The 26,290-nt window shown below is 36.0% G+C and overlaps 1 protein-coding gene across 3 annotated transcripts in view; it reads left to right on the top strand.

Moving 5' to 3' along the window:
* KCNT2 (potassium sodium-activated channel subfamily T member 2) overlaps window positions 1-26,290 on the top strand; it is a 156,036-nt gene that overhangs the window by 681 nt on the left and 129,065 nt on the right. The gene's annotated exons all lie outside the window — the stretch shown is intronic.

Below are 26,290 nucleotides of genomic sequence, written 5' to 3'. Positions count from 1 at the left end.
GGTATTTGTTTGTCTCAAGTCAAACAATGTCTTTAAAAGAAAAAAACAGCAACCTTATATTAAAACAAACAAACAAACCAGGAATGTGTTTTTAATTTCTGAATGGTAAATGAACAGTATTCAGTAACACCAATAGCATCATGCCACTCTAATTGACCATACAACCTGGTGTGTCAGTATGCTATTACGCGATCCCATCTTGCAAAATTATGTGTGAGATCCACTTTGTAATAATAATTTATTGTAGTCAAACGACAGAAAAGCAAAATTGTCTGGTAATATATAATGGCATATTGGATCAATTTTAATTCAATATATTTGCATTTTCAGAATGAGTCTTTAACTCAGCAGTCAAAAACTTTTGATTTTAGTGCTGGTCTACATCGTTTAGATTTTAGGTACTTTTCTAAAGAAAGATGGATTTTTATTGATTGGTAATCATAAGATCATGTAGATATGTAACTAATTACTACCTTTGTTTAGTAGAATATACTACATACATTGAAGCAATTAAACAAATGATGTTTATTCAGACAGTTATGAAATGGTGAATGACATCTTAAGATAGTCACAAAAAATGAATGCTGTTGGTTGGAAATAACAGCATTGTAACTACATAATGAATAGTAAGAGACTATGTTTATCAAAGCATGGTTTTATAGTTTAAAAAAATTAAATCATAAGTGTATTCTGTATTCATAACTTCTGATTGCAGTATTTTTTGATATTTTAGAAAATGTAGATCGTAGCATGTTATACCTACATCTTATTTTTCCTGGAATAGGAAAAAAACCTGCAACCTTTCTCATTTTATAAACTAAATTTATTTAGCTAGAGTTTTGATGACTGAAATAAAGAAAATATTCTCTGTACACCTTTTTGAACCCCTCTGTGGCTGAACACTTTTGCCAGCTCTACTTTAAACTTCTGTCAAGCACTTCCCTGATAGCAGTTATTGGACTTTAACTTTATAAAGTTGCCTTCTATGGAAGAATCATGATCTGATCTCAAATAGGAAATAGTGTATAAGCAACTGCACAAACCATAGCATCCATTTGGCATCCAATCCATTTGATTATATTTCAAGTCTTTGTATGCTTAACAAAATGAAAATAAATAATCCTTAAAAAACATAGCAGAATTATAGCACAATGGTATGACATTGTATGCTATATATGTATTGCTATATATGTATGACATATATAGCATAATGGTGTGATTATTGTTGGAAAATTGTAGCAAACGACTAGTGGAAAATGAATACTTTTAATTATTTCATTAACATTCACACAAGCATTACAAGAAAGATCTCTGGCACATCTGAAATATAAAATATGAACCTAGGACTGAAAATAGCTAGTGGAAATGGCTTTCTAGATCTTCAAATACTGTCCTGTGCTGAGGCTGGACACAGCTGCACTGTGGCAGGAAGGCTGGGCAGTTGTTTCACCACAATGCAATCAGAATTGTGCTTTACATGAGGCTGTGTTAGCAGCGCTCTCTCCTCCACCTCTGCAAGTTACCATAGCAGTCTCTTTTGCTTTCCATTAACTGAACAAAGTCCACTCTTAAAAAATCTTAAGTATTGTCTTTTGGTTTTCCACCCTACAAGAGGGTCCTGTCCAGATTCTTGGTTTTTTTGTTGGTTTTTTTTTTTTTTTTACTGGAGGATATTATTTTTAATACTGAAATATTAATCCAATCCCTGTTGCTGGTATTTTGCTACTATCCATTATAGAAAAAGCATACATATTCTGCATAGAAATATTGTCAAATGGAATATTTAGAACATTAGACATACTTTCAGGAAATACTTAATGAGAATGACTGCAGACCTGTGTGGATCCCGAGATCAGCTGCTTATTAGTTAGTAATGATTAGTATTACACAAGTATATCTTATTTTTGTTTGGTTTTTTGTCTTTGCACCCCTACATAAGTTGTTCAAGTTTGGTTCTGGTGAAGCATGTCTTTTTTATTCTATTGTAATTGCTGTGCAATATAGATGTTGCTTGTACCCGCTTCAGTTGAACGGACATTAACTATGAATGGAATATCTGAACACTAAAATACAGTTGAAGTAGCCTTCTAGTACAGCTACACAATGGTAAGTGATCAAGATAGTTCATTTAGGAGGCCCTTGGCCAAGATGCTGGAAGTCATTTTCTGCATATTTCTAGTTCACTGCAACTTCTTACTTCCACTTGCTTTTAACTCCAGCAGTTTGATTTATAATCAGGTCTTCTATCTGTGTGTCTGTGAAGTTCAGGTCTGTTACCAGATGAACTCTTTGTCTTATATCTTAGTCTTGTTCCCTTTTTGATCTTCCCAGTCTGTTCACCCTTGAGGTCTCTCTTTTGTCCTTCCATTCTGCCCTTTCTGGAAAGATGCTCACTTTTGCTGGCTGGGAGGCGTATGTTCTATCTCTCTGTTTTCAGATGCTGTTGATTCTTCGAGGTGGAGAGGAGATGGAATTATTCCTCTCATCTGCCACAAACCACCCAGGATTCTGTGTCACCAAGTCACAGTTTCGATAACATAGTTTGCCAGTAAATCATATGGTAGTATTTAATAATAAATATGATTGAAATAATGTAGACCTCGCTTCTTTTTTGCTGAAAGATATATTTCTGACATAAGCATAGTATCCAATTTTGAAACCTTACTAGTTATATTTCTTTAGGAGAAGAGTTTGATCAGCTTTCTTTTAAATGATCCTGTTCATTTATAAAATGCATACATGCTAAAATGCTTAGCTGAATGTAATAGTGCTCTGATTCAGGAATTTTGTTCTTAGATTTGTACCTGTTTGGAGTCAGATTTCTAATCTTCATTTTTTTTCTTGAGGACTTCTCGAGAAACACACTTTTTTGGTGTCTAGCTCATGGTCTATTTCTTGCATATTCTTCTCCAATACAGTAACATCTATCTCACTGCTTTTTGTTTCTTTCCAGAAAAATAATTCTACTTGTATAGCTTAGATTCCTAACCAGCTTTGCAGTTGGCTTCAGTAACAGATGGGTTCTGGGCTGTCATATTCCACAAACCGCCAAATTGCGTTGTATATTATTTTTCATAAAAGAAGTTGCTGCGTGCAGAACAACATGGTGAATCTTTGGCAAATGCATTTGTTCAGTAAATAAACTATTTCAAATAGTTTATTAACATTCTTGAATTTCCTGAGTGATTTTTTCCTCAAAAAAATTGGATGTTAAAACCAGTTTTGATTTTTTGAAGGGCTAGATTTTCAAAGGACCTAGTTCCCTTTGAAAACTGTGGACATGAAGCTTGATGCTTACAGTACACACATTTTATATGGAATAGTTAAATATTCATTTACTCAGAGGGATATCGCTAAGTAAAAGCTCACCTGTTTTCCTGTCACAATATAAAATATTTAAATATTGCCTGGATCAATCTGAAAAGGTTCTGCAGGACAGCACGTGAAAGATCAGCCCAGTAGGTAGAGCATATGTTTGTGTTAAGTAGGTGATTTCTGTGACAGGTAGTGTACCAGGTTTCTTCTGGCCATGTAAATATCCCAGCCAGTGGGCTAAGGGTAAAGAGAATATCAAGTCATTGACTTTTTCACTAATTTTGTAAACATTGCTAATATCCCTTTGTGAATTTAACATTGTGTTTTCATTATTGAAAATATCTGAAACTGAAATAAATTGGTTTGATTTGCTGGATGTTCTGAGATGTTTCTTGACCATCATAATGCATTTGCCTTTCAGTTTGGTTGCTGGGGAATGGAGCAGAAATAAAGGGGGAACTCCATGACTAACACAAGTTATTTACCTGTTAATTCAGTGAGGTTTTACTGAATTGTTATTGTAACAGTAAATTAAAACAGTAAATAAAACATTTCATAAACCTACTGATCATCAGTCTCTAGTCTTACCAGCTGTGTTGAAGAGCAACAGAAATAAAAATAGAAAATACCCTACCTAGTGAAGACCTGACATGTTTAAAGCTGGTAAATAATTTGCTTCAGAGGAGGGGAGAAAAGAGGGTATTTATTTTAGGTTCCTGTAGGCTTTGGAAAGATACAATGAAGAGGTTATTAACAAAAAAATGTTTTCTTGTGTACATATATAGTTACCCTGTACTTCAAAATAGCCAAACAACAGGATACTAGAAGTGTAAAGAAAGAATTCTAAGTTAAAAATAAAAAAGCATTTACATTCTATCAATATCACTGCTTTTTTAGTAAGGTCACTCATATATATTCAGTGCTTGAGTATCTTGCAGAGCAAAATTTACCTCACATTTCTTAAACCATTTATGCACAGATGTCTAGTCTGTTCTTTAGAAGCTTATAAAGATATAAAAGCTGCATTTGTTTTAGTCAATTCAAGCAGCCAGGAGTGTTTCCCACCATTGAAGCATGACTGCTTCAATACAGTAGTGAACTGTTCAAATTTTTTTTGCATGCTTTGGCCATAGCCAGCTGGCCAAAACTGTCTCGAACACTGCAGTGCCCAGGAATGATTTGGCAGTTTGAGCGTCCACAAAAACACTCCGAGCAGACAAGTTGCAGGGAGTCACCCAATGTGGGAAGCTGAAACAGTTCTCTGATACGTATGTAGGCTGTTTTGTGCCATTTAATGTCAGTGCCTGGGCAAGTTTAGCTTGCTTAAAGATGTACCCAGAGAGGGTCAAAGTAATTTTATCATGAAGGTAACCTCTACACTTTAAACATTACATGCTGCTTCTCCCATTTGTGCTGCTAGTTTCTGTCTTTCTGGTCTCCTGTATTCCTACACAGTCACACATTCAGATTATGCATATATGGTGGACTGTGTTGCAGAGAGATCCATTTGTAAAACACAGACCTGCTTATGCTTGGTGCCTTCCTTCCTGAAATATGCAGTATGTCCCTCACACATAGGCAATAAGTGTGTTTTTTCCCAGAGTCCTTAAGGTAAATTTTATCAATGCTGAATATTTCTAGCTATATTAATTAAGAAATCATCAAGTACACATTCCAGCATTGAATTGCTGAATTAATGCAATCTATCATATGAACAAGTCGCTTGAAAATCATAAATACCTATTTTATACTACTATTTCATTCTACTGCCTGTTGAAGTTTAGGATTGTATACAGACCTATTAAGTTCTTGGGAAAAATAGCTATTACTGTCCCACTTCAAATTCACATACAAAAAAATGGAATGGAAAGAACAAAAAATGAAGATAGAAACTCAATACATTTTCCAGCCCCCACCCTCAAAGCATCAGGTTTCATAACTTTTCTATATGCTGTTGCAATAAGTGTTTACAATTTCACAGTCATGGAAAAAAAATTTACATTTTCCAATTCTTTAATTTTTTTCTTTTCTGTATATATGTATACGCATAACTGGTATTGGAACATACCAGTTCCAATGCCAATATAGATACTTTAACTGGTACTGGAAATGCGTTTCAAATCCTTTTTGCTCTATTGAGATGAAAATTTGAGTCATTTTGCTACAGTATATATATATACTTTCATGATGAAACTAGAGAGCTAAATTTTACCTTTGTGCAGGAACTGTTCTTACACTGGATACTTAAAGGATTAAATTAAAATCAGCATTCCTTTCTGATGTGCTTACTGCATAGATGAACATTACCACCTATCTGGAAAGGAAAGGTATTCAGATAATACAGAACACCTCCACACATCACTTGGACAATTGTATACTGCTGGCTGTCGTGTTGACTGGTGACTTTCAAGGAACAACTCCCTACTGTAAATCTCAGAAGGCATTTTAACAGTCATTTGTCACAGTGTGAATTAGTGAGTAAAGCCCTCCCTTTGCCTTTCCTTTTGGAAATCACCTGAGATTGTTAAACTAAAAGGGGATAAAAAGCCCACACGTTTCTGAAGCAAGTGATTTAAAATATCTGAGTCTAGATTCAACTTGCACAAAAATTCTATTACAATTTCCTCAAAAGAAAATTCTATTATGGTTTCTTCAAAATAATCCTCTTTCCTTCAAGAAATACTTTAGTCAATTTGGCCTCCTCATTTTAGAAAACAACTTTTATGAGTTCTTCCATTTAACAGAGGCTACAAAATAAAAGGACTTAAGCAAATATTGTCAAATTTATCTTGATTTGTCCTTGTAAGTAAATTTTTAAAATAAATAAAATGCTTTAGAAGCCTAAATTCTATTTTAAAAGATGATTTTGATTGAAACTGCCCAAGATCTTAACTGTCTAATTCACTAGTAAAGCAAGTGTTTTCATACCTGTAGTGAGACTCTGCACAGTAGTAGGAAAGTTTGACTTGCCCTAAACCCTGAAAACAATGGCTGCATGTACAGGCCAAGGCCTTTCTTACTGCAAAATCACCTAAATTAAAAAAAAAAAAAAATTAAAGAAAAATATTAATATTTGTAAAACCACTGCATCAGCCACACTGAGAAGTCTGAGTTTATGCTTTTGTGGCAGATTTAGGATTACAGTCCCACATAAGTAAACTGTTAATATATCTCCATATTCACCGTCTTTCTAGATTTATCTTAGGATTGGGTCTATTCTAGATAAAAGAGGGAATCATTTTTCTTGTGTGGAAAGAAGAGTAAGTAATGCTTTGTAGAAGGCAATTCTGTCAGCTTCATGTTAATTTCTGTTTTAGCCTCATTCTTGCAACAACAGTGGAAACAAAACCGCAATGTTTCTGTATTCCACTTAAACTAGCACACACTAGAATTGGGGGAAGGATATGAAAAGAGAAGAGGAACACTTCACTTCAGTGCTGTTATAGCTGTATCTGTCCGAGGAAGACTTTGGTGGTATGGCCCAGCAAAAGTTTTCTAGTTCAGAAAAGGTTTAAGTGTCTCAGCTTAAAAATTTCCACACGTCAAGTAGTCTTCCTCCTCTGGGACAACACGATGCACAGTTTGTAAATGTCCTTGGTACTTCAATCATTACTTAATTATACACTTATTATGCTAGAGCTCTTATTTTTCCATCTAGAACTTGATACATGCTACTTTACATCTGCCAGACACTATAATATTCCATGGGGAACTGAAGCAGTTCTTTCCCAAATGGTTTATCTCTTAATTTTATGATTATTAGTCTATCACAGCTAATGATTATGATTATTTATTTTATAACAGTAAACTTCTGTTCTGCACTATGCATTACTCTCAGAATGACTCTTCCATAACAAATGGTAATGTTGATTTGTATTGTCTCTCTTTTATCTGTAACAAAGAAATAGATCACTTGGAGCATCAGAAATGTCTGAAGCTTCAAAATACTTTATTGTAAAATAAATCTGCCAACCATTTCAGTGCTACACATTCAGTTTCTAGACTTCACAATTAAAGTTGATCTTTGGTACTGAATTCTGATACATACAGGTGGTTTGTTGACCCTGGCTAGATACCAGGTGCCCACCAAAGCTTCTCTCTCACTCCCCCTCCTCAGCTGCACAGGGGATAGAAAATATAATATTTGTGGGTTGAGATAAGGACAGGGAGATCACTCAGCAATTATCGCCACAGGCAAAACAAAGCTGACTTCGGGAAATTAATTTAATTTATTACCAATCAAAATCAGAGTAGGACAATGAGAAAATAAAAACTAAATCTTAAAATACCTTCCTCCTATCCCTCCCTTCTTCACGGGCTCAACTTTCCGGATTTCTCTAACTCCTCACCCTGAGCATCGCAGAGGGACGCGAAATGGGGGTTGTGGTCAGTCCATCACATGTTGTTTCTGCCACTCCTTCCTCTTCAGGGGGAGGATTCCTCACACTCTTCCCCTGCTCCAGTGTGGGGTCCCTCTCACAGGAGATGAACTTCTCCAACATGAGTCCTTCCCATGGGCTGCAGTTCTTCATGAACTGCTCCAGTGTGGACCCCTTTCATGGGTGCAGTCCTTTAGGAACACACTGCTCCAGCATGGATCCTCCACAGGGTCACAAGTCCTGCCAGCAAACCTGCCTCCAGCATGGGCTTCTCTCTCCACGGGTCTACAGGTCCTGCCAGGAGCCTGCTCCAGCATGGGCTTCCCACGGAGTCAGAGCCTCCTTCGGGCATCCACCTGCTCCGGCATGGGGTCCTCCATGGGCTGCAGGTGGATATCTGCTCCATTATGGACCTCCATGGGCTGCAGGCGGACAGCCTGCCTCACCACAGGCTGCAGGGGAATCTCTGCTCCAGTGCTTGGAGCACCTCCTCCCTCTCCTTCTTCATTGACCTTGGTGTCTGGCGAGTTGTTTCTCTCACATATTCTCACTTCTGTCTTTGGCTGCAGTTGCACAGGTTTTTTTTCCCCCCTTCTTAAATATGTTACCACAGAGGCACTACCACCATCACTGATGGGCTCAGCCTCGGCCAGCAGTTGGTCCATCTTGGAGCTGAATAGCATTGGCTGTATCTGACATTGGGGAAGCTTATAGCAGCTTCTCGCAGAAGCCACTCCTGTAGCACCCCCTGCTACCAAAACCTTGCCACACAAACCCAGTACAGTACAGTATGCCCAAGTACTTATACTAATCCACTAAATGCTTTGAAAGTGGATTCTTCCTATTTTTTCAAGTAAATGAGCAAGTTAAGTCCTTCCTGTAGGCCTGCACACCATGGTCCTGTAGTCTCTGTGTCACTGGAGAGAATGCCATTCAAAAACTGTGAGTGTTTTGCAGCACAGAAAATTTGATTCAGAATGCCTTAAAACAGCTGTTAAGGATTTCAGCCTCCCCCGTGCAATCATCTGCTAATTATGTTAGCAGTCAACTTCCTAGTGGGAAGTAGCAGTAAAACAGAAACAGTCATTAAGAGACAAACCCCAGTGTTTATATTCACAGATAAAACCAGTGATATTATTATTTACTCAGAAGTATCTCTTGAAGGACAAATCCTGCCTCCACTTACAGAGAGAGCTGTAGGTTTGTGGTGGAAAGCATGTTGCTAAGTCTGACATAATTGTGCTTGACTTGCGAAGTGTCAAGCTATGGCAGATGGGGAAGGAAGGCATTAGGTTAAGATCAGTGCAAGTTATCTACTGGGTTAGCAAAAAGAAGAAAACTTTTCCTACCCCTCTGCCTGGGTCTTACAAGTCTCCTCCTAACGTCAGCCTGCATATCATAACTGCATATCTAACAGCTAGCACAAGAATCATATTCCTGGCAGGGGCAGTTACAAGATTTGAGCAGCAGATTTGAGCACTATGGATTAGGTCTGCCAGGAAAGTCTTACCCTGCCTCCTAGATTCTGTACCCTGAGTCAAATAACTTTGGCATTTTGCAAAGAAAAGACTTTGCTCTTTAGATTTTTATGATGTTAAAGTTAATAGCATTTACTGTATTTCAAGTAGCTTTAAGTTACAGAGCTCCTTCAAAGTATAGTGATTGTTAAAATATTTAATAAGGAGTAAACACTATAAAATAGTCTCACTCTTTTATTGTTCTAAATAGCCAAAAATGTTCCAGAGGTTTTATGTTTTTCTCACTTTGTTTTCTCTTCCCCTTGTGACTAGAAAAAACTGCAGCACAGATAAAAGCAGTGTTACTAAACCAAATCTGAAACACATACAGATGGGAAAAACAAGAAGCCGAGTTGCAAACGGAAAACCGTAGTTATATATGGTCCTTATGTGACAGCACCTGTTAATATACAGCATTCCCTGACTCTGGAAGGGGATTTAGTTCCCCATCTTCACACCAGATTCAAAAGAAGCTAAGGGCACTGGTCACTTATCACTATTGCCCTGTAATTCTCACCATCAAGCACAGACAGCTGTAACAGAGATGGTCTAAAGGCTAAGCTCTATATTTAGCTGAACGTACCCTTCTGAAAAATGAGCAAGCTATGTTTTCACTGTGTGCAACAAGCTAGCATTTGATCAATTGTTCAAAGGGGTTCAATCAGTTAAAGAAATAACTTTTTAAAAGGCATTTTTGAAGATGTTGTCTAGTTTTTAATTACTGTTTCGTTCTCTCGGTAGTCATTCAAAAAAGATAATACAAACACAAAAAGTAGAACAAAATATTCTGTGATGTGCAGATGTTGATTAGTCAACCAGGTTTCATAAAGACTAGCAAATTCTAAGTAGATTTTTCACCCACCTAAGAGTGTCATAAAAGTGAAGCTTCTCTCACAAGAGTACTTCCAGATACCATGTATCTCATTGACACTGAGGAATTCAAACTGTATTCAGACAGTGATCCACATGATCATTTATTTTTGTACTGAGACTGATCACAGAGTGCATGAAAATTACAATTTAGCTAAAATGATACAAACAACATTCAAAATGCACTGAATTAATTAGTTTTTGCTTCCCATTTTTCCTCTTATTTGGCAGTTCACAGATCACAGTATGAGTCCAGGAAAAACCAAAAAAGTAAGTTAAATTTGTGCTGACATTATGAATTCATTTAATACAATTAATTGTGGCAGTTACTGTTTATGAAAATTCAAGCGATGTTATTTTTATGTCTTTGTGACTAGCTCAACTGGTCATTCAGTATGTTGGGATTTTAGTGTGATGTTGGCAGAATATTGCCAAAATCAATGTGGTGGGAAGAATAAGACTGGCTACTAGAAATGTGTCAGAGTATAGAGGAAGTGTCTCTGAGGCTGTAGGAGAGAGGGAACTTTGGTGAGCATCTAATAGGCAGTCTTCTGACATATACCATGGGCTAGTCCGAGACTGTTGTGGAAGACCTCAGGTTTTGCTCTTAATTTCAGACAAAAATGAGCTGTTAGAAGATCACCATTATCAAAATTATGAGGTGAATGTCTTCTTCCAAAGCAGAGATGACTGGGGATGTAGAGTTGTCTAGCAAACTGCTGCTACTTGACTTCGGGCTACGGTGAACTGAGCACTAGGAAATTCCTTTTTAAGATGGCGTGCCACTTTACAGTGATAGAAATGGTCATATGGAGAGAAGGAAGAGCTGAAAGTACTACTGTGCCTTCTTGTATTGCCCTAGACAATTGGCGGTTGGTTATCAAACCTCCTAATATCAATACAGCCAATCCAGTTCAGTTCATAAACACAGATGCTTACAAGTATCTAAAGGGTGGATTGAAGGAGGATGGAGCCAGACTCTTTTCAGTGGTTCCCAGTGAAAGGATGAGGGGCAACGGGCACAAGCTGGAACATAGGAAGTTCCATTCAAATATGAGGAAAAACTTTACAGTGAGGGTGACAGAGCACTGGAACAGGCTGCCCAGGGAGGTCGTGGAGTCCCCTTCTCTGGAGATTTTCAAGACCCGCCTGGATGCAGTCCTGAGTAATGTGCTCTAGTCAATCCTGTTTTAGCAGGGGAGTTGGGCTAGATGATCTCTAGAGGTCCCTTCCAACTCTGACAATTCCATAATTCCGTGATCTCTCCTCATTGTATCCATATATTCCACCTAAGTTGGATCAGCATTAAGATCTATATGAGACTTCAAAGCATGATGACAGAACAATACCTGTCCTAACCCGCCTCACCAATACAGTGAGCTAAAGAGATCTTAAATAATTAGACTCTCACCAAGCCAGCAAACTCTGAAATTTCTGCATTCGAGAAGTCACATTTAAGGAAAAAAATAGTGTTTACATTGAACAGGCCAGTTTTCTGAAGGCACCTGCTAAATGGCTGTATAAATACACACAAGGCACATTATGAAAGTTCGAAGGTATTATTTTGAAAAATTAAATACTGGGCATACTATTCTACCAGGCATACTACTCATGAGCAGCATTTTCCTTCATGGAGTACTGAGATGTTAAGTGCTATTTAACATGAGTAAAGATGACGGAATTAAACTTTTAAAATATTGTGAAAATGGATAGTTTAAATTTTTCTTAATCTAATGGAAAGACAATTAAAAACATGTCTTATGATTAATCAGGAAGTATAATAACTCTGAGTAAGGAGACTAAGATTTATATGAAGTCTATAATTATATGTACCCTGTTAGCTATGGAGAGAACAGTATCAGGCAGGTGACATTTTAGAGATAATAATGACTTTTAAAAGACTTGTTCTATTATGTGTTCAAAGTTCTTGAATCATCTCATGTCACTCCTTAATGAGACATTTACAATTTGTATTAAAATTTTGTCATTTTTTTAAACGTAAACCAATAATAATATACTATAGTTGTACTGTGCAGCAATCTGCTTTTGAAAGGAAGAAAGCAATTCCACACCACTGTTAGATATATTACAGTGTATTCAAGTATTACTTCAGTCCTATGTATTTTATCCTCAGCCTGGATGACTGCATTGGAGCCAAAGTACCTTTAAATACTAGAGAATGAAGATAGATATGTATTAATACACAATACTTTTAGGAAGCATCAGCAGCAGGAATGTCATCAGCACTCTTATCCTGTTGATTTGGTAGAGTAAATGGAATCTCTGACAACTTTTCCTATGTGGGAAATGTAAGGCAAGACACCTACCATCAGTATTGGGCTTTTGTTTTATGCCTTTTTCTGAGTCTTTGCCTGAATACTCCTTCTCTTTGTATTTATCTGTTAAATATTTGCCTTTGTCCATTGTGTAACTGTTAAACACATTATCGTGGGAGACTGAAATCAGAGTATACAGATCCCATAATTTCAGAGAAATTGTAATAATCTCAGATTCAGGTCTATATTCAGTTCTCCAAGTTCTTGGCATTCTAATGGTAGCTTTTGGGATATTGTATAAGGGTTTCCAGATTGCAAGTCTAGACTGTTTGAATATATAACTTTAAAAAAAGAAAAAAAACCACTCCTTTTTGTAGAGTTACCCTGGTCCTGGGCATGCGTTAAAAGCATGTGCAGTATCGCTTACTTTTTTTTTCCTTTTTTAATTTCAGCTATATATGGAATCTCAGATAAGTTCTTTCTAGGCTTTTAAAAGTATCTGCGTGAAGTTTCTGACAAATTTAATTTGACTTTTTACTATTTTTTTCCTCTCAGATCAGGCATTGTTACTATTATTTCTTACCCTGTAATAAACAAATATTGCTAATCTAAGTAAAGCTTAGTAGAAAAGTGGGCAACCAAGCAGAGTACAGAAAAAAAAAATAATGAAACATTTAAACTAACTTTATTTATTGCTTTGGATGTCATATTCTTGCATCCTACCTAATTTAGTGTTACTGCTATCAGCTAGCTATCTGCTAGCTTTCAGAAGAAATACATGTTTGCACCAGAAAAATAAAGTCTAAATGGTCTGATGTAAATATTATTCTATGCTTCACTGTGTTTTGAGACAGTGATCAGTACATAGTTTTGGAATACAATCCAAAAGATAATGGTATCATATTTTTAGTTACTAAAAATTCTAAAAATAATAGATCTAGTATCATTATCTTTAAGAGTACTATTATTAACTAGTGATATTTCCCCTTTGGGAATACTGCTGGCTATGACTAGAGTCAAGAAAGAGCTATAACAAGTAAATTTCATTGAGTATTGTTGTGGGGCTTTTTTCCTCATAAATCGCGTTCATATGAAGGTGATGAACTATCAGAATTAGTTAGATGAAAAGGACTATGCACATTTACCACTTGACTTGGTCAGTAAATTTCCATAATGACTTTCAGTAACTCTGAAAAGGCTATTTTAATCCTTCCCTCAAAAGAACTGAAGAAAGGCTTAATTATTATACTGAATAGTGGTTTGATAAGAATTAGCATAAAGCTTGATTTTAATTGGAAGTCTAATCTCTTCAAAGCTGAAAAATCTTTTTCAGGTACTTCTCTGCTTCTCTGATTAAGTAAAGATTCACTCCAAAAAGTTCTATATCCATTTTCACTTTAGATCATAGGACAAAAAAGAGATTTCAGCATTTATTTATCCTATTGCAAAATTTATCCTATTGCAAAACCTAATGTAGATAGCCTGTAAAAGGCTTTTTTTTTTTTTCCCCTCAGAAATTATGCACAAACGGAAAAAATCTCAAACACCAACTCTGTTCCTTATTTGCAATGCTCCCCTCTTCTCATAATCACATCTTCACCTCCAACAGATGCAAAGTTGAGACTATATATTGTGGAAGCGAAACACCAGTGTTTTATTCATCAGATTGCCATGCTACCTTAAGTGGACTTGTACAAATTCTGATCTGTGCAGCAAGGCTGTAGAATACTACATCAGTATTGTACAATATTGTTTTGGCCAGAGTTTCATTCTGCGCGTATCATTAAGTATTCATCAAAATACTGTAAAAACACCAAATCTACATGAAGAAAGTTAGACAAAAAGTTTTCTGACAGTTATGGAAAAATGGGACGCACACACGACCCACAACTTCTTTTTATGTAACTTGCAGAGAGATTTTAATCTTTTTATATTAAATATCACCTTCTACTGCAAGCAGTCCTGTTTATTTCAGTGGAAATATTTATGGGTCTTAGTCTGAATAGAAGAGGTTATTTTCCATTGAAGAGAAAGCATACCAGGCAATACAGTATTGAGCTTTATGAACAACTTTACTCATCGAACCTTGACTCAGTGTAACTTATTAAGCCACCAGATATAACTGCACAGATTTTTTTAATATTTGGAAAACTAAAAGCTATCTTCAGTTCCCTTTATCACTAGAATAAATGTAGGCATAATAGGTAAAAAATAAACACAACTAGTCTAAACAAATGTCCTGTGAATTCACATGCTGATATTTTCATTATCAAATGTGAAATTTGGTTTATTATTCTATGTCTCAGTTTGATAAATGACATGTATGTGTACATTTTCACTCTCTACAAAGTTGGGATGTATGTACAGCTAATAATTACTGACCCCATTCTGTGCTACTCTATATTGAGGTTCATGGAACATTATGCTGGTGAACCCCTCTCTTTTACATTACATAATATACTTTAAATGGTGGTGTTGTCAATGCATACTGTTAGGCCCTAAAATAGAGTATTTCAGGTGTCATATTAATGACTAGTGTTTAACAAGGTAAAAATAGTCTAGAAGATTGAGAAATTCACAGATAAGTCATGTGTATCTGTCAAAATACTGAAAATATGTTAATCTATTGTTATTCAGTATTTTAACAATAGAGATGCTTTGGGCACATTTGAAAATATAACTGCTCTACAAGCATTGGCTAAACAACATGCAGATATGAAAATGATAACTGGATATTGTAGCAGTTGGTTTTCTTGTAAACCTTAGCACCAGGTCCATTGCAAGTACTCTTGTCCCTTGTCTAAGAAAATGTAAACTAGCTAATATGGAATATCAGGAGGCCAGGAAATTCAGTTATATTATGATGCAAAGCATGTTCAGTATTTATTCTAGTTTCATTTATTTTTATTTAGAAAGTACTGAAGATTACAGTGTAAAACAATAAACTGAAACATTTAACTTTTTTTGTGTGCGTAAAGCTTTATATCAGAATGTAACTTATTAAGGCACCAGATATAACCACAGAGATTTTTGAATATATGGAAAACTCAAACCTAGCTTCAATTCCCCTTATCACTAGAATAAATATAGGCAAAACAGGCATAAGAGGTAAAAAATAAACACAACTAACCTGGATCTCTAATCAGAGATAAGTTAGCATTTAAAGTAGGTAGCATTTAGGTAGTTAAGAGGAAGTTTTGCTCTCATTAACAAGGAAAGCTCTCAAATTACTATGTAGCTCTCTAACCATATACAGAAGATCTAAATCTTACTCTGAAGTCTGACTGAAATTTTTTTATATTACACAGATAAGCATAAAAAAAAATAAAATTATGGTGTCAAGTTGATATTCAAATTAAAAAAAAAAATTGTAGTCATATGTGTTTAAAGTTAATTTAGAAAATTCAGTGGAAGTTTGGTGATTTTCAAAGGCATCAAAGAGAAAATTCACAGTGGTATAGAAAATTTGATACTGGTATTTGATCATCTCACCCAGAATATGGGAACATAAGTAGGATTGGTGGATAAATGCTAAAATACTGACATAAATAGAATCCCTCAATGGAGTAGGAACACTATTAACCAGTATATTTGAATATATCTAAGATTTACTTCTCCATTCCCAGTGAAGAAATAGTTCAACACAGTCAACTGGGATAAAATTATTCTCTTGATAAATTATATCAATTTTCTTTTCAACTGTGCAGAATTGGAAAAAAAAAATTCTCAGGAGACCAATTTATTTAATCTAGAGTCTAGACTGAATTCAGGCTACAGCTTTCTCAACAAATTCCCCAAACCTGTCATTATTTCATGGCTTCATTAATGATAGGAATCTGGACTAGTTCAAAGACAAGACATTTTACACTCAGTCATTTTAACTGTTTCCTTCACATTAGTGATTATAATGTATATTTCACAACAATCTGAGGTATGAAAGCATGATGTTATAACTTTTATCGATTTGAATTTTTTGTGGTACTTTGTAGAGTTGGAGAGTAGAGTGCTGAAATAAGCATGTGACTACAGACAATACAAGAAGTCCACGCTACAGAAGGGATTTCAATCAGGATCTCAAAGACATGCAACAGAAGGCAATGGTTTCCCTTACCTACCTATCATTAGATGGGTAGATTAGATGGTAGCATCTTTAAAAAGTAGGAAGCAAAATAACCATAGTCTTTATGCTCTTTCAGTGCAGGTGGTAAGCTACAAGTCCTAAGCTTTCCATTGTCTTTCAGGTAATTTCTCAGACTTCGAACTGTAACAATGCAATTTCAGACCTTCCAGTTCAGTCACAGAGGTACCAGGAGGGGAAGATGGATACATGCAGTTTGTCTGACTATTAAAAAAAAGGAAATAAAAAATTCCTTGGAACTCTCTGGTTTCCTGAATTGCACAAGCTTGGAAACTGTTCATATTTCTTTTCCCTTTCCTTATTAAAGAAAATATACCCTCCATTTTCATTACAAAAAAAATCCTAAAAAAGAGTGAATGCATCAGAATATTAGAAAACCTGAGATTGAAAAGCTACCAAAATAGACAATTTTCTTGTAATAAAGGGATAACGATTGAAAAGCGAGTAGAAATCAAAGCTGTTACATTTGCTCTTGCCTTATGAGATATGAAGATAAAATCTTAGCCCACAGCGAGATATACAGCAAAAAACTAATTTAATGGTTCAGGATGTGTCTGCATATGGGGGAAATGTATATGGGTCTTTTATAAAGTAATATTAATTGAGTAGTTATTTTTAAATTCCCATTCATACCCTTCCTAATACTTACTATGGTAAGACCACTGTTTACTGTAACAGTTAATGTCATGAAATTATTTATCTTCTTTTATATATTTAGTCATAAATTCTTAATAAGCAAGGCTATTTTTTTCTCTGTGTTCTGTTTGTCTCAGTACCTAGCAAAGCAATGTCCTAATTAACCTCATGAAGTTCAACAAGGCCAAGTGCAAGGTCCTGCAAGTGGGTCAGGACAATCCTCATTATCAATACAGGCTGGGGGAGGCTGTGATGGAGCCTGTGGAAAAGGATTTTGGGGTACTGGTAGATGAAAAGCTGGACATGAGCCAACAATGGCTACTCGCAGCCCAGAAGGCCAATTGCATCCTGGGTTGCATCAAAAGAAGTGTGGCCAGCAGATCGAGAGAGGTGATTCTCCCCCTCTACTCTGCTCTTGTGAGACCCCACCAGGATTACTGTGTCCAGCTTGGGAGCCCTCAGCACAAGGACACAGACCTGTTGGAGCAGGTCTAGAGGAGGGCCACAAGGATGATCAGAGGGCTGGAGAACCTCTCCTGTGAAGACTGGCTGAGAGAGTTGGGGTTTTCAGGCTGGAGAAGAGAAGGCTCCAGGGAGACCTTATAGCAGCCTTCAAGTACCTGAAGGGGGCCTACAGGAGAGATGGGGAGGGACTGTTTACAAGGGCATGTAGTGATAGAAGGAGGGACAGTGGTTTTAAACTAGAGCAGGGTAGGTTTAGATTAAACATTAGGAAGAAGTTCTGTACAATGAGGGTGGTGAGACAGTGGTACAGGTTGCCCAGAGAGGTGGCGGAGGCCCCATCCCTGGAGACATTCAAGGTCAGGCTTGATGAGGCTCTGAGCAATTTGATCTAGTTAAAGATGTCCCTGCTTACTACAGGACTACATGGACTTTAAAGGTCCCTTCCAACCCAATACATTCTAGGATTCTACTCTATGATTCTACAATTCTAATGTACTAGAATTCTTAATGTTCTGGTTAAAAAAAAAAAGGAAAAAAAAAAACAGGGAAAAAAGATAATATACCAGTCTAGAAATATTTACAGGATCAGAGCCTTAAGAAAACTTTATTCAGATGAGTTGAACAACTGATGTTTAGCCCATGATTTTTTTGTTTAACTGAAGTATTGTTTGGCAATCTGTTGATTGCTTTTACCTCTACCTATGGACATACCAAGTACTTTGCTTGCCTTAGACAGTACTGATATATAAATATAATTCATAAAGCAGACATGAGTACATCTATATTATCACTTGCATGTCACCTGTGTATTATTTTACCAAAGCAATATAGACAGAAGAAAAATAAGAGGTAATCATTAGCAATTTTATTCTTTAGCTACATTATTTGAGCACCTAGTGTACGTACCTAGGAACGTGCAGTCTTCTGACAGCTTGTTCCAACAGTTTTCCTTCCCCTTTGTCAAAGTAGCTTATTCTATACCTGAATTATATGTTTCTTCTGTTTGACCACAAAGAATTTTTATCTACTCTGTGACCAGATGTACAGAAGTCAGATTCTGGTTAATAAATGCTGAAGAATGCATTTTAACCTAAATGACCAATATATTCATGGCATGGGAAGAGTCCAAGTGTACGAATTTATAGTTCCTTTCTGTTGCAACTGAATATACGTATACAAGTTGCAAAATATCTATTCATTGCTGTTGGTTATTTTAGTGTTCTTATTGTCTGGATTCAAGGCAAATAAAGATTAATTTTGTCTTCTTTAACTTGCTTCCACTTTATAGCTGCAACCAGCCTCTGCTTTGCTATGTCTATAAGAAGTTATCTGGCTCATTCTATTAGGGTTCTCTCTGTTCTATCTAAAGGAACATTGTATTTTCCTTTATGAAACAGGATTTTGTACTACTTTACTTTTCAAGTTAAGTTACCTTCCTATTCAGTAGGTTCTTCTCCTCTTTGACTTTCAAGCTAATATATTATATTAAAAATGTTAACAAAAAAAAAGATGGTATGTTTCTGTAGCCATAATAGCATTTTTACTGTACATTCTTTCCAAAAGAAAATGTCTTCTGTGAGGATAGGCACTCACTTTGTGTTATATCAACCCTGTTTATTTTTTTGAGTTGTTTACTTCTTTTCTTTATTATAAGTATTTGCTTTTTTACCTTCAGTATCAATCTCCAGAGAACCTTTTCAAATGCCTTATAAAAATTTAAGTACATGATGTTCACTTCAGACTTCCCCCTTATCTAGCTCTTCCAATTATCTCATAATGGAGCAGAGCGTTACAGCTCATACTCTATTTATATCTGTCATTTGCTTCATTCTTAGTTTGTTCCCAGGCTAAATCCACCTTGTAGGTCTTGGCATGGGTACCATTTATTCTTTTTCATCTCTTGTTGACATTCTAACCAGTACTTATAATTTTTATCATTCCTAATGTACATTATAAGAATATATTTGTTTGCCTTTTGCCATGACTTTATTTAGCTGCTATTTTTAACTCTACTCTTATCTCTAATACTGTGGTTACAAAATATGTCACTTCAATATCTGGCATCGTAGCCTAATGTCTGTGCCTGGAGACTCCTAACATTTAAGCAATGTTAGGAGTACAATTGGAGTACATAAAACCAATCAGAATTATGATATTCACTGAATAACATTAACCATATATCTGAGACTACTATACCCATGCATGTTGTTCACATCCAGTTAGGAATTGGGCAGACATGTTTTTGCTAAGAACATGGCTTACGCAACTCTGTAAGAAACTGAAATCACTCCACACTGAGCATTATCTCCTGTCCATTTAAAATATTAAGGTCCTCTCCAACTTAAGTGGCTATAGAATTGGATCCTTGAGACTCTTATATTTTACTTTTTTTTAAGACAAAGCATTTTTAGGAGTTCATAAAGAGAAAAATGGGAGGAACAAAAGAGCATTGGAAGGGAAGCATTGTGATATAAAAAAAAAAAATCTGATTTTGAACTTCATACATACTTAACTCGTATTTTTATTAATTATGTTTTGATAAAATCCAGAGACCTTAAATCTGGGTCAGAAAAGCACTTTAGAAAAAGAAAAGCATTTTAGAAAAGCACTGTAGGGAAACAGAGGATCCTACGTTTCCCATTTCAAAAAGAACGTGACAGAAGTCAAGCAATGTGCAGCAAGTAGATGGAACACAGGACCGGGATGTATACGTGAAATATGAATCAAACAATGAAGAATTCAAGGTACTGAACTACCCATAATCCTGAAGATGTACAGAAGCCTGATACTTGAGAGGCACTTTTAGAGAGTAGAACATTTGAAGACAGCAAACAGGAAAACCAGACAAGGTTACAGCAGTAAACGGAACACAGCCTCGCTCTAGAGAGAGCAGTGGCTTGATAACGTTCTTGTGTAGATATGTATTTGTGCAGTAGAGTAGGACAGGGGATTCAGCTCTTGACTGCAGGTCATTACTACTTCTCCAGAATTGGTTTAGCACGAAAAAGATGACCCATAAAAGCTTCCTTTTGGAAAGACTGTGTTTACGTATTGGAGAACAAAGTCTTATGAGGAGCAGCTTGGAGAGCAAGTCTTATGAGGAGTGGCTGAGGGAGCTAGGGTTGTTTATCCTGGAGAAAAGGAGGCTGAGGGGAGACCTTATTGCTGTCTACAACTACCTAAAAGGAGGCTGTAGGGAGGTGGGGGTCAATCTCCCAAGTAACAGGTAATAGGACAAGAGGAAATGGTCTCAAGTTGCACCAGGGAAGGTTTAGATTGGATATTAGGAAAATTTTTTACACCAAAAGGGTTATTAAGCATTGGAATAAGAGGCTGAGTCACCATCCCTGGCGGTATGTAAAAGATGGGTAGACATAGTGCTTAGAGATATGGTTTAGTGATGGTCAGCATTAGGTTGACGGTTGGACTAGATGATCTGAAAGGTCCCTTCCAACCTAGGCAATTCTATGATTCTATGCATCTTCTTAATTGTGCAGAAGTTGTACACAGTTCTGACTATGCCTGTAAAAGGATCAATTTTGATTTTATGAACACTACAAATTGAAATAGAGAACTATGTCATGCTTTATTTTAGTAAGCTAGCAGTGTATAATGCTGTTTCAGTTGACTGTATAAATTTATACAGCTCAAAGTTAAGATCATAAGTTTTCTAACTCCCATTGTTAACATTGTTAAATGGATGAAAGCTCTTACCATATTAATTTTCTTTTTTGCCAGTCATATTTGTCTTTGCTCAATTAGGTTTCTTTTAAAATTTAAGAGCACCTGCACCAAGGCAGACTATTTAGTCTGTTATTTAGCAGATTGAAACCGTCTGTTTGGTTAGTTATTTAGCAGACAGGGGCAAATGGTAAGAGGAAATGTCAGAGCAGAGCAAGTAACACGCTGTTGCTTACTCTAATATAGCTTCATTCTGGTATACCCTCTTTTCCGACTTTCCCCTCCATCAACACTCATCATATGCCCATGTATATTCCCATAGTCTCTCCATTTTGTTGTTACCATCAATATAGTTATTATTGAAACAAATCATCAACATTTTCCTAATGACAATAAAGTGCTCCTGATGCGGTGTTCTGAAATGCTAAAATGTGTTCTGGAACTTTTGTATTAGTTAATACTTACAAAATGTTGTAATTTTATAAATTATGTTACAATGTTGTAAATGCCTCATACAGGCAGTGTGATTACGGAATCACAGGTTCTCTGATGTTACAGAGAAACATCAGTAGTATCTTAGACAGAGGTAACTTGTGTTTGTGAAATGGTCTTAGACTAGATGATTATTAGTGTGATTAAGTAAACAAGTTCTGCTTAAACTACCCCTGTAGAAGGTCTGTCATCCAAATAAGTGCCAGATATACAATTTTTTCATGATATCCTTGGAAGTATTTTTTAGCACTTTAAGGACACCATTTAGGGATTTGGTCTATAAAAATATTGTCTCAGTGTAGGAAATTAATTTTGAAAGTGAGATAATAACATTTGTCTAGATTTGAAGGAACCAGCTAATAGTTCCAACTAATGAACCAACTAATTGATTTTTGACATGATGTTAATAAATATATAAAATTGCCAGTTGTAAAAATTCCAAGCGAATGTGTCATAGAACTATGACAGCTATTATTACCGTATTACAAACAGCATAGATATTTTAAAGAATCAGTGGAAGGCCTTTCCTAAAAGGAAGTGATGGAAATACGTATAGTCAGCAAAAGTCTTACTGGTAATGAACGCACAAGAGTTTATTATGCTAAATCAAGGTTTAGTTTTAAACATAGTTATGGATAACACCAATTTTTTAAAAAAGACTCAATAGCAACATAAATCCAGATACCTACAATCACATTTATGAGTGCAATTCCACGAACATCACATTGTACAATCCTTGACTAGAGTTTTTGTTTGTTATCTCTCCACCCACTCCTTCCTCCCATTATTTTCATTTTCTGGGCAACTGAAGAATTGGTCCATTAACTTTGTGGCAGCAAATTTATGCTGTCTTTTACATCAATACAAAGAAATACTTCATAATCACTCTAAGTCAGTTAAACACTGCAGTTGCACTAAGGTCCTGCCTTTTCCACTATCCCAGAGTGTTTGCTCCTGCTATGCCTTTGCATTAGCTATTATAATCACAATAGTTAAGATGACTGATCAACAAGTGGATCCAATTGAAAACTCTCTGAAGGAAAGAATATAAAGTCTTCAGTTAGAGCAAATTTCTAGTCAGTCTCATCTGGAAATCACCCCTTTGTAAGGGTGATGTGACCGGAGATCCCCCTTGTGGATATGGCAGGTTCTTACACCACTGGTCATAACATTCTAACTTGACGATATATCTACTGCTGTCTGCTAACAGTCAGCACAAGCCTATTTTACATGGTTGACAGATAAGTGGTTTCGTGTTTACATCTAATTCATACACAAATCTGTACCACTGGTTTATCTGGTAATAAGCAAATCAAGCATTGATTGGTCAGTGCTGATAGATTTAATGATAGTTGGCAAGAAAATGCATTGTTGAGAGCAGTAGAAAGCACAGTGAACTACATGTTGATAAACAAACAACCATTTAGTTCCAAATATAAATCAGCTACTGCATCTGTAAACTAAACGCTGCCTATATGACTTTCCTGAAAGCCAGTAGTAAGCTGATAAGTGCCAAAAAGATGATTAAGTGAGGATACGCATCTGAATATTCTTAATTATTTTGCTGCTTCTGCAGAGAGATCCAAAGCCTACACTAGTAAAAGACTCCATGCTGAACACATTTTCCATATTATATATACACTCAACTGCAAGTTTATCACTCAAAGCACAACATTAGAGTTTGGCTAGTTCAAACTGAAACTGGCAGACCTGGAACTATAGTCTAAGCATAGCCTCACATTCTAAACACCTCTGCATTCCCAGGTCTCTGACAGCAGCTCTTTCTCTGTAGTGTGAGTAATAGCAAACTCAAATTAAACCCCAAGGCTTGCGCCTCACCTCCTTTCAGAGCTGCTGTTCCCTCTAATGCATGTTGCAAAAGTAAGGAAATTAATAAGAGTCCCTCTGTTCCATCAGTCTGAGCCCAATGGCCTTGTGTAAAGTAGCTACTGCCCACATTATAATCCGGGGAAGCTGCATTTATTTGCCACATTGTATGTTTCTTTGTGAGGCTTTGCTAACACTTCCTTCAGCCTGTGCTAAAGCTTCATTGGTGGTGGTTGCTGTCTATGCCTCCTTTGTAACAATTATTTCTCATGTTTTTCTGTTTTGTGTTGGTTTTTTTAAACACATCTGGAGAAATAGTCAGTTTTATCATTTGGCCTTTGTGGATTACTCCTGCAGTAGTAATTTGGTCTGTCAGACTTTTATTTAACTCTACTGTACTGTATGGCATCTGTCAAAGGTTTCAGATCTTTTCTCTGAACATACATCTTACCTTGCTAGTCCTACCTAGATATTTATGTTTACATTGCTAGATAGATGTGTACCTGGCTTCACCTTCCACATAGCATAAAACTCAGCCAGCCTTCTTCATGCTGTATAAACTGCTATGAGTCTGCTGCACAGGGCCCTGGAAGGCAGTTTTGGCACTTACTTGGCACTCATCCTTCTCTGGAGGGGCTTAGGAGGTGACAAACCAAGCTGTGGTGACAGCTGGGGGTGGCAAAAGGAAGTTGCGAGGATTAGGGGTGGAAGGAAAGGAGTAAGTGGCAAGTGAAATTGAGCACTTCCTTCCTCCTTTACATCTCCTAAGCTGAAGAAATATTATACAGTTGTGCTGAAGGAAGCAGGCAAGAGGTCAAATAACCAAGGAATCAAAGATGTATCTATCACAGGTATATAGAGGTGTACATAAATACTACAGATGATCTCACTGGAGACTAAAATTAGCAACAACTTCATTCTGGTGAAGTAAAGGTCTCTATATTTGAAGGTTATAGTGTCTCAAGAATTTTGCTGCTTACTTTCCTATGACTTGGCAATAAAGTCCACTAGTTTCTGAAAATGTAGTTCATACCTAGACTAACTTTGCAGAATAGGCACATGTGAATTGTAGACTGAGTGCCAAACTTTTGTTGAGCAGAGCTGAATTTTACCTGCAAGGTTTTTTCTGTAACAGACAGTATATTTTTTGAGGGAATTGTGCGATTCAAGTTTTGAGGCATCATGTTAGTATCGCATCATAGGAAATAAAGAAGGCATTTCACTGTCTTCATTTGAACCTGGATTTTTAGATCCAGCAACTGCAATATGTTCAGGTGTTATTTTCTCAAGGTTAATAGCATTTTCAGTGAAGATGGCCTTATTTTTGCCATTTTTACTGCTGAACTCTACGGGAAGCTGTTAAAAAACTAATAGTCATATTATCATCCCCATATAGAATACCAGGCTGGAAGGGACCTCAAGGATCATCTGGTTCAACTTTTTAGTTATTCAGAAAGCAATCATGACAACTACATTAGGACAGAGAAATATGAGAAGAATACAACTCCCAAAAAGGAGGACAGAGAATATAGATCACATCTCACCAGGTCAATGTGATACAAAAGGCAGCATACTGTCTTGCACAGTAACTGTAGTTGTACAGAAAATAAATTTAGAGATACAAAATTTTAGACATTCTGTTTTAATTGGGGTCAGAAAACCCAAGCAATACCAAAATTCAAACACAACCAAAACCATTCTTTGGGTTGATGAATGCATTTTCCTTGGAAATATTCAATAGATTTTCTACTTAGGGAACAATAAAGTAAATATAAAATATAATTACCTCTTGAACAAAACAATTTTCAGAGGGAAAATGGGAACTTCTGATTTTGACATGATAGGTTGACATTTCTATCTTAGAACATTCCATTTCTGAAACTTCTGTCCTTATGAAACGTTAATCAGTAAGACTCCATACACAGATCATGTAAATTCATCTGTTTACACTGAATGCTGCAGTTTAAGACAATTTTTCATAAGCTTTAATTACCTTTTGGGTAGATGCAGCTAATACTGCCAAAGAAATAGTAAATTATAGGGAAAAAATGTAGGTTAACTTACTGAATTGCAACATTCCAAAATTTTTTTTTCTGACTGATGTAATTATGCTGTGTATTTTTCCAGGAAGCACTGAATAAATTGTTGTTTATAATCGAACATTACCAAATATAACTAGCATAATACAGTAAAAAAAAAACAACAAAAAACAACCAAACACCAAACCCAGAAAAGCCAGCAAACAGAAGTAATAATAAAGCAAGATTGTAACAATAAAATGCTGTGGAATTATATTAGGGAAGAATCAATATATATGGTCTTACACTTACCTGCCATTTTTTTGTAAAATACATTGTATAATTGAAATAGCAAGAAAATTGTGGTTTGGGTTTTTTGTTTTTTTTTTTTTTTTGGGGGGGGAGCAGGGAGAGAGAAGTAATTAAATACTTAAAGCAATAGGGAAATTTCTAGTTTGAATATGTTTACTATTTGATTATTTTACTCAATGCTAAATGAATAGAATCTTTCCATTGATCTAAGTGGGTATTGGATCAGACCTACTAGGAAGATGGCTCTGTGTTTCAGGTAAATTATTAATAAGTTATATTTAAAATTATATTTCACACTTGGTCATGTGATACTTAAAAATGACAGATTGGGATTCACCCACAAAAGATTTTTTGTTCCTTTTTT

This window comes from Numenius arquata, chromosome 8 (assembly GCF_964106895.1).
Source record: "Numenius arquata chromosome 8, bNumArq3.hap1.1, whole genome shotgun sequence".
NCBI classification, from domain to species: Eukaryota; Metazoa; Chordata; class Aves; order Charadriiformes; family Scolopacidae; genus Numenius; species Numenius arquata.
This window is presented reverse-complemented; position numbering and strand designations above follow the sequence as displayed.